Source organism: Stylophora pistillata, chromosome 12 (assembly GCF_964205215.1).
Source record: "Stylophora pistillata chromosome 12, jaStyPist1.2, whole genome shotgun sequence".
In the NCBI taxonomy this organism is placed as follows: Eukaryota; Metazoa; Cnidaria; class Anthozoa; order Scleractinia; family Pocilloporidae; genus Stylophora; species Stylophora pistillata.
Window position 1 is genome coordinate 3,132,501 of NC_142530.1, and position 10,000 is coordinate 3,142,500.

A 10,000-nucleotide genomic window follows, 5' to 3' on the forward strand; every position below is an offset into this window, starting at 1 on the left:
AAGTTCAGAGATGAACTTTTCCTGTTGTTACGAGGATCGAATTATTTTTACTGAATCTGTCACGCAATCCCAGACTTTTCTAGAATTATCTGTAATCTGTAATATTCCAGAAACTTCTTTCATGTGACTCAGCAGTTTCCAAAAATAGTACAACTTGTAATACGCTATAAATAGTAATAGAACATTCTAGATAACTAAATTAAATGTATAAAAGCTGGCTTGTGAGACATACAAAAGATTTTTGCCCGAGGGCTAACCCTCGTGGCTTGCTGACTGAACTTGTGGAAGCTATGATGTGACGAGGCTATGACCTTTTGACCTAGCGATATCCGGAGAGAAGAAAGAGATGAAAAAGACGTTAGCCGAAAAGGGAAGAAGATAGAGAATACAGAGTTTACTATGGAGTCCTCCGGAAGAGTTTGTGTACAAGGAAAGAATGCGATAAATCAAGAAAGCCAAGCGATGTGGTCTTCAGTCGGCGGATGTTGGAATTGGAATTTGATCAAGACGAAGAACACTTATACGGCATGAACGATTGTAAGCCTGCTTTATGAACTGCTTAACTTAATCTCTAACCTAAGTAAATTAGACAGTGTAAAACTAATTAAATAACAGTTAAAATGGGTAACTGCTTGTTGTTACATTTTTGTTGCGTGCCATATATCGTACTCGGGAGTCTATTTTCATATATGCTTTGTTAGCGGACATTTGTTGGTCATTCGTGCACGTAACACTGTGCTACCCAGAACTTTAGGCACTGTTTTCTCCAGAGCCCTCAACAAGCACTGGTTTCTACAACCAGAGGCAAGTGTTCACTGAAATAGTTCAAAAGAACAAACCTAATTCTTGCAACTGGCTCCTTCGAATTGACAATGGTTCTTTTTTCAAGGATGTTGTTATGCCTTGTGTTTTTAAAAAACAGCACTTGGCATTTTTGGAATTTTCTTGTGGAATTGTCGGGTCCCTTGCGATTGGACAAAAGGAAACACAAGATGCACTAAGAAACAAGTGGGGAAAAAATGGAAGTGGCCATTGGCATCAATTCAATTTTAAGTAAAGATGAGATTTTTGGTAATCTGAATGACACCCACCAAGAATTACTGAAACAAATTGGTCTAGAATTTAATGAATTTGGAGAAGTGGTTGTAGGCCATATTGACATTGAAAAGTACATTTCATTGTTTCTTGCCCAACCTGGAACTCAGAGTGTAGTAATGAATTACACAGATGGTTTTCCGTGGCTTAAATAGTCTCATCATTTTACCACAGAAACCAGTGTAAGAGTGAAACTAGTTGAGCCTTACAATTTACTTAGCACAGTTTTGACTGTTGCTGTTGGGGAATGATGACTAGGAGACAAAAAAAAAATGTCATGCTGTTTATAAACAGCTTCAAGAGCTAAAAACAGTTAAACACCCACTGACTGGGCAAGAAATAAAAATTATTAGTCTAAGACACACTTGTGAGGATGGTAAGGAAAGGAGGTTATCTACTGGCAGTTCATCTGCAAAATCTACTTATCTAATCCCAGAAGCTCCAGAGCACCAGAGCCAACTGGGTGACATGCAGATCATCTGTTCAGAATCAGTTTGGACAGTTTTAGATGCAGAGAGTTGCCAAAAAAAAAATCTGAGAATGAACTATGTGGAAAAGCCCCCACTAAAGAAAAGTGCAGAGTTTGCAAAACAAAATCTTGTGAACACTGGGCGTAAAAATTTGAACGGTACAACCTTTTTGGAGTACTACCTTGGTACTGCTCACCTTGGGTTTCGGTCACCTGAAACACTATGTTTGCAAATTGCAAAAATTGCAGCAGGTAAAATGTGCCTTTTTCAAACTAGTTCACATCAACAGTGATTGTATTGTGCCAGAAAATATCTATATCTCATCCACAGAATGTTTTTTAGGTTTGACACACTTAGCCACCAGGAAGTTGTCTTTAGCTTTACTTTCCCTGCAACAACAGAGGTAGGGGTCTGTAGGGTGATTATGGATATTTCTACAAAATGTGTAGCTCTGTAAAATATTGATATCTCCCCCATGGAAGGGATTTTATATAAGCACCCCCACCCTCCAGAAAACTCTGAAAAATCTCCCAATATTTTTCTTATAGTTTTTGGTCTTTGAGAATGAGACCCCCAGGAATTTTCATTTGCCTTCTGTGGAGGGGGGGGGGGGGGGAATAATGGCTAATTACTGGAACTACACAATAAGAATAACAAAACAAAATGTGTATAGCGACATGTTCAAAAATTATCAAAGTCCTTTTAAAATTAGGAAATAACATGTATGCCTATCACAAGTTTGCACCCTTTCACCAACAATCCTGTAAAATTATAATCTACATTTTACATAAATTGGGTATAGTATATAACCCAACTGATACTGTATACCACAATAATATCTGGAATTTTTACAGTTTAAAAAAGTAGTTGTGTGCTACACAACTCTGCAAGTCTGTTCATTTCATTTCTGTTCATCTTCATGACTGAAGATTCCTTGAGTCTAGATGTCATGTCATTACCAGAGTTGGAGAGGAAGGTTCGAAGGCAGAGTTGTATCATTGAAGCAGAAGTCAACCAGAAATCGACTGGCAAATGGACGGAGGAATGTATCCTAGCAAGTGAAAAACCACCATACCGGATTACAGTGGGACTGATGCGTCAAAATGAGCCTAAATTGAGCCAGTTGAAAGAGCTGCTACAAAAAATTCCATCCTTGAAGCGAGCAGCCGATGGAAGCCTTCGGGCAACTTACCAACCAAGCTCCAACGTCCATGGAAATCCCGAGGAAAGGTATCCGGTCTTGAAAGATCCGACTCTCGTCAGAGCCGGGTAGTTCGCTTGTGTACGTCTCTTAAGCACATTACCATCGCACAATAAAACTGAGTACGTCGTCAAAATGTACTCCCTGATGGAAATGAATTTTAAAACAGTCTTCTGCGGGAAAGAATCGAGCGCTGAGTCGAGAATACAATCCTAGCATTGGACTCACAGAAGCCATCCAAGTGAGTAAAATTTTCACCTTTCAGAACAATAGCTGTCTTTCAGAACATTTCTTTGTCGCAAACTTTCCCGCATGGCGTCCGACCGACCGCCATGCTTCGAAAACAAATTGAATTGGCGCGCGCGTTTGTTTATGGGATACGGCATTAAAATTTCTTTCCCCAGGCCCCCGCAATGACGTCACAGATCACCTAGAAAGTACGGACATTGCTTTCACACAATCTTCGGAGACCCAGGGGATGTGAGTCGATTTCAAGTCTGGGCGGAAGAGCCCCTGGGTACATTGTCTTACAAGACTAGATCCAAACGGTCGCAGTCGTTCTGGCGTCTGATTGGTGCCAGAAAATCTTTGTGTTTTTCTGCCCAATCAGAGGGAAGTGTGCTTTAGAGTCCTTTCGTGTGTTTTAACACGGACATATACAAGAAGCTCTGTTGGTCGCCGTGTTTGTTTGGGCCCTGCGACAAAGCTTTGCTCGAGGTGAAAAGTTTCCGTCTCAGCGCATTTAGCTCTCGCTTCCTCCAACTCTCTTTCAACGGCATCTCTTCGTTCATCGATCAACATCCTCGTCTCCTCCGAACCAGGCCCTTTTTTTGGGTATTTTTCAACGAAGGGAATGTCATCAAGCTTAAAAAATGCGTCATGAATATCATTAATGGTGTATGTCTTGGCATAATCGATGGGATCCCCATCTCGATCAGCGGGTAGTGCGAACTCGTGAAAATGCAACCATCTTGGTAGCCTTGGACGAAAACAGCCCTGAAGTCGCCCTACTGCTGTCAGTCGGTCATATCTGCGTGTTTCTAGTTTGCCGTAAATTTTGACCTTTACACAGGCATCCAGAGCTTTTCTTCCTCCGTCGCCTAACACATCACAGCTGTTTGTATTTCGCAAATTGTCTACCGGTCGAATACAGTAAGAGTTATAATCGTCCATTTCCGAGAACGAGAAACACAAAATGGTAAAATTATAATCTACAAGTTTGAGAGAAAGTGTAGTGTCGTCATTCAGACACAAAGTGACTGTTTCTCCTTCATTACCAAAGGCTAACTCAACTTTATTAACAAACACGTTACACATATAGAAGTAGAAGAGTTTACTAGCTGACTTAGAGTAATTTTACAGCATGCGGGTATTTCCAGTACAGTAGGATTACTGTGAGTGGTACATTTACTGAATTAAGTACAAAGTGCTCACCTTAGAAGCCAAACTATGCATCGTTTTCACAAGATAGTAGGGATGGGCCGATACCGATACCAAATATTCGATGCCAGCGATACCGAGGTGGGAGCGAAAAATATCGGTACAGTACTAGCGAAGAGTAGAGTATCGATTCTTTCGAAGCAGAGAGGCATTTTGTCTGCACATGCGCGAGTGGAATTAGTTTGTCGCGTCACAGGGGGCCCTCACAAGCGGCGTGTCTGGTCGTTTGTTCGAAATATAAAGAAATGTATGGGAGAATATTGAAGAGTCGTAATATCGTAAACTTATATCAAGGAATGTCTATGTTAAGGCTCAAAATAAATGTAAAGAATAAGACTATACTGTATAAGAAGGAGTAGAGTAACAGTCAACGCAAAATCTACCAAATCGCTCAAATTCGCCATTCAGAACCACAGAAACGACAATACACGGCAAGTGAGGTAGGTTTAAATTTATTTTGAGCCTTAACACATACATTCCTCGATATAAGTTTACGATATTACGACTCTTCAATATTCTCCCATGCATTTCTTTATATTTTGGACAAACGACCAGACACGCCGCTTGTGTGGGCGTCCTGTGGTCGCGTTCGGCGCCATTTGTAGCGTTTTCGACGCGTTTCTGCGAGGTTTCAACTGGACGATCGACACCTTTTTGTAATATTTTTTGAAGATGGATGAAGGAGTATGACAAGTTCACCAACATTTCTAACTCTGTGGATACTCATGGTGTTTGCTGGCTCTTCGGTTGAGGATATTTTAATGATCAAAGTGCGAACAAAACGCGAAAAAAGGGCGTGTTTAAAACGCGAAATGGCGAAATGACGAAATAGCGAAATGGCGAAACGATGAAATAGCGAAATAGCGAAATGGCGACTGAAATAGCGAAATGGCGAATTGGAACTAAAGACAAGAGCTAAAGTTATAAGGTACTATCGTTCCACTGAAATCTCCATCTGTTACCGAATTTATTCTGTGGATTAATCGCCACAAAGGCTTACGGTAATTTTCGAAACGAAACAAGGTTTGCAGACAATTTCTTTAGGCGCTCTGCTCCCGAAAGGGCAACCCTAAAACCGGGAAACCGGAAACCGGAAACCGGTCTTGTAAACATGTACTGATTTGTATGGGTAATCGCATGGGATTACCATGGGATTAATATCACGCGTGTTTTCGGAAGTTGCTGAAATTCCGGTTTTAGGGTTGCCCCTCCCAAAAATTGTCTTGCTAGATAAAGCAAAGAGAAAAATCGAGTTTCCAGATGGAAACTCGATTTTTCTCTTATATTAAAATTGTTTATTTTCATCTTTACAAGATAAAGCAAAGACAGGCTTAAAGACGCGACAAGAAATTATTCCCTCTCTACGAAAACTGTTCTCGTTAGATGCCTTGTTTCGCAAAGTACGAATAGCGGCCGGCTTATGGTATTTTGCGAAAGGAAACGAAACGAAACAAAGTTCGCAGACAATTTCTTTAGGCGCTCTACTCCCGAGAATTGTCTTGCTAGATAAAGCAAAGACAGGCTTACAGACGTGAAAAGAAATTATTCCCTTTCTACGAAAATTGTTCTCGCTAGATGCCTTGTTTCGCAAAATACCAATAACGGACGGCTTACCGTATTTACTCGAATAAGCGCCGCGGCGCTTATTTAATTTTTCGCGCCACAAGTGCGGCGCTTATTCGAGGGCGGCGCTTATTTAAAAATTGTACCAGACAAATTTACTTTTTCTCTATTTTTATTCAACGGTACACTTTCTATCTGTCAATTTTCCTAGGGACCGATGCTAAACTGATAGTAAATCTAGAATTACGAGAGAAATTCATGCGGTGAAAAAACCCCGAGCGTTTCATGATAATCCGAGCAGAGAAATACAGTCACTTTGAACTAAAGAACATCACATTTAAAGAATATAAATTGCCGGTGCTGTGTTAAAATTGTTTTATAGTGTTTCCCTGGATATACGGAGTTCCTCGAATAAGCACCGCATCGGGGGTGCGGCGCTTATTCGAGGGCGGCGCTTATTCGAGTAAATAAGGTATGGTATTTTGCGAAACGAAATGAAACAAGGTGCGCAGACAATTTCGTAAGCCGCTCTGCTCCCGAAAATGGTCTTGCTAGATAAAGCAAAGACAGGCTAACAGACGCGACAAGAAATTATTCCCTCTCTTCGAAAACTGTTCTCGCTAGATGCCTTGTTTCGCAAAATACCAATAACGGCCGATTGTAGGCGACGAAGCAAGGTTCACTGACCATTTTTTTAAGGCGCTCTGCTTCTGAAAATTATCTTGCGACAGAAAAAAAATACAGCCTTAGAAATGACAAGAAAAATTTGCCCTCTCTTCTCGAAATATATTGTTACGCAGTCATTTGCATTGCACACTATTTCCCGCCATTTTACAGTATGTGACTTAGAACGGAAGTGTCACGCATTCTCTCGCGTGAGAATGAATAGTAAATAACTTTACACCAGGACAAAGAGAGAACAAGAGTCGAAAAATATAAATTGTTGGTAAGCTATCGACTGCACTAAGCCTCAGGCAAAAATTGAAAAAAATTTGTAGGTTTTAATAACAATATATAACTACATACGTACTGGTAGACATTCTAAAGCAATATCAAAGGGCAGATTTTTTGTTTTCCTCTTTGATTCGAATTAGCCACCTATTTCCCTAAAGAGATCTGTATCAAGATAATTTTCGGAAGCAGAGCGCCTGTGAATATAGATTTCCTATTAGACGTTTTGTTGTGTAGTATCGCTGAGTGTTTTTACGAGTTGTGCCGTATTTTGACGTGCCCGTAGGGCGAGTCAAACACAAATAACGACTAAAAATACTCAGCGATACTACACAACAAAACGTCTAATAAGTTATTTCTTCGTTCAATTCATCTAATAAACTTTGATCTATATTTTCCAGCCATTCTGACTCTTCGTTGTCGGAAATATGATTCAAATTGTCAGCATTTTTTTCGTAACTACAATCCAATTCTTCGCTTGCGCGATGGGAGAAAACCTGTTTAACCGGTACTCTACCATAGACGAGCACAAATACCGCGTGATATTTGCACTCGTCTATGGCGTTATTTGTACTTTACGAAATCTAGTTGGATAATAAAGTCTATTAGTCAGCGAATCTTCTTTCGTCGATTACCAATCGGCCGTTATTGGTATTTTGCGAAACAAGGCATCTAGCGAGAGCAGTTTTCGAAGAGAGGGAATAATTCTTGTAGCGTCTGTAAGCTTTTCTTTGCTTTATCTAGCCACAGGCGGCCCAAGCTCTCTTTGAGAACCACAGAAGGAATACAATTTGCATATCGATTTATAAGGATTTGTACGGGATTTTCTACAAGATATCCATAGAGATAGTTAAAAGTGAAAATATTAAATAAAAATGGCTTACCTTATTCCATACTTGTATTGTTTGCTCCTGGTGTCGTTATTTTACCGATTTCACTTGATTTAAGCGGTTTTTTTAATGCTAGAAGTACCAATCTGTAATGTTGTATTTAGCTTGAGATAGAGAAATAAACATTTTACACTATTTTGCGCTGTTTTTTGTAAGAAAATAAGGCCCCAGGCCTCGAACAAGCAGCCGTTGTTACCATGGCAACATGAGTGCTGCAATCTTTAAAAAGGGCATTTTTGTGCATCCGCCCTGAGTGCCTAACTGCATGCAAAATTTGAAGGGGGGTTGAAAATTTTCATTTCCCAAGATGTTTGATTCTTACAGAGACACGTTCTTAACTATGTCATTGTAATCTACGTAAAACATAATCTACATGAATTAAAGAATGAGAAAATTCTGACGGCGCTTATAAGTCGGCATCTAATGGGCGTTTTAAAATAAAGAGTAGGCTATTAACTGATATATTTATACCAATACCAAATACCAAACCACTCTAATACAGAGTGTTTAATTCGCTTCCTGTTCCAGCCAGCATGGTCGGAAGGTTTAAATTCCATTGCTCGTCTGTAGTTAACGCAAAATTATCGCTCTTACCGCCTGATTTCGGAGCCATGTGATAAAGTTTCACATCAAAATCTCCGAGGCCATATTTACTAGACAACTCCTTTAGATCAAGCCAACGAAGTAATGTGCTTTTTCAGCGCCAGTACGGTTTTAACATATTTGATAGGAATGCGGCTTCTGAGACGCTCAAATGCCATTTCCGACTCAATTCGGTAAAAAGCTTACAACAGCTCTTAAAATACCAGCATTCCCGGCCATCGCGGAAGTTGACGATCGAGTTGGGTATCAAAGATCATATAACTGACATGTGACACATGACCTTGATGTGGATGGCACGTGGTAATTATTAACGAAATAGGACACTCTGGCCTACTCCTACTGATATGTAATGGAAAATGTACTTTCACTGAATAAAATAAATCAACTATCCTTGTTTTATATCCAGTTTTTAGGATATTTAGGGCGATCCGGGCTTTTGTCAGTTGTCAGTAAAAGCCCGCCACAAATGTCAGTTGTCAGTTAATTTTTCAGCGATTTTTAGTTGTCAGTGAAAATTTTGGCCATTTGTCAGCTGTCAGTTAACCCCATCCAGACCATCTTAAAAGTGTTAAAATCTACACTACATTTTATGGTTTCAGGACGAAATGCCATTCCACAGCTTAGGTGCAGAGACAGAAAAGGCGCGATCGCCATAAGATTTCAATTTGGAGCGAGGAATCACTAACAAGTTCTTACTCGATGATCGCAAAGACCTAGTAGGCTTGTAAGTTTCTAACAAGTCACTGATATAACTAGGGCATAAATTATTTAAAGCTTTAAAAGTAAAAAATAAGATTTTAAAAATAATCCTCTGCTCCACGCGGAGCCAGTGCAGTTCCCAGAGTAAAGAAGTAACGTGATCATGCTTGCGACCACATAAGATCAGCCGTGCCGCACAATTCTGGGCTAATTGCAATCTATGAACTAAATGTTTCGGAAGATCATATAACAGAGAATTACAGTTGTCTAATCTGCATGTAACGAGGGTGTGTACTAAGAGTTTTGTTAAAAGCAGGCCCAGCGGCCAGCAGCCCGCGACGGCCTAACGGCCTGGCAGGCCGAAGGCCCAGCGGCCCGCAACGGCCTGCGACCCGGAGACCCGTGACCCAGTCCTGATTTTCCACAGTTTTTTTTTGTCCGGCAGTAAATCCAAGCGCATGCACAGATCTGCATCGGGTTTGGGCGTGCAAAACGGACGACAGTGAGTTTGAATTCGTTTACTATTTAATCATTTGAATCCATGTTTCTGTTTGTTGCATATTGTTCAGATAAAAACGTTTTGATTCTCTGTTCTTTAATCTCTTTACAGAAACCGATAGCACAATAGAGGACTTTCATTATCGAACGATGAAAGTTATTTTCAAACCATACTTTGAAAGTGAAAATATCTTAAGTAATGCGATATGTGAACTGCGAATCTTTCCTATACAGAGACATGTCGATCGATTTACAGGAACTCCACCCCAAAAGGAAAGCGTGTTCTCAAACATTGCTTTCCGGCGATGTAAGTACCATATTTATTCGAATACGATAGGCGCCCTGGGCGCTTATTACATTATTGGTCCTCAAGGGCGGTGGGCCCTTATTCGAGGCTGGGCACTTCTTAAATTTGCACCATTTTTAGCAGGTAGCAGAATTTTAACTGTTCATTGAAAGTTTTTGTAAATTACGAAGGAAAGTCTTTGTTCGGGTAAGTCTCTTAGTGGTACTTTCTCGATTTCAATCTCATGGTCACCAAGGTCAACAAGCGAAATCTACTTCTCAGTCGGGCGACCGATCGATTTGCC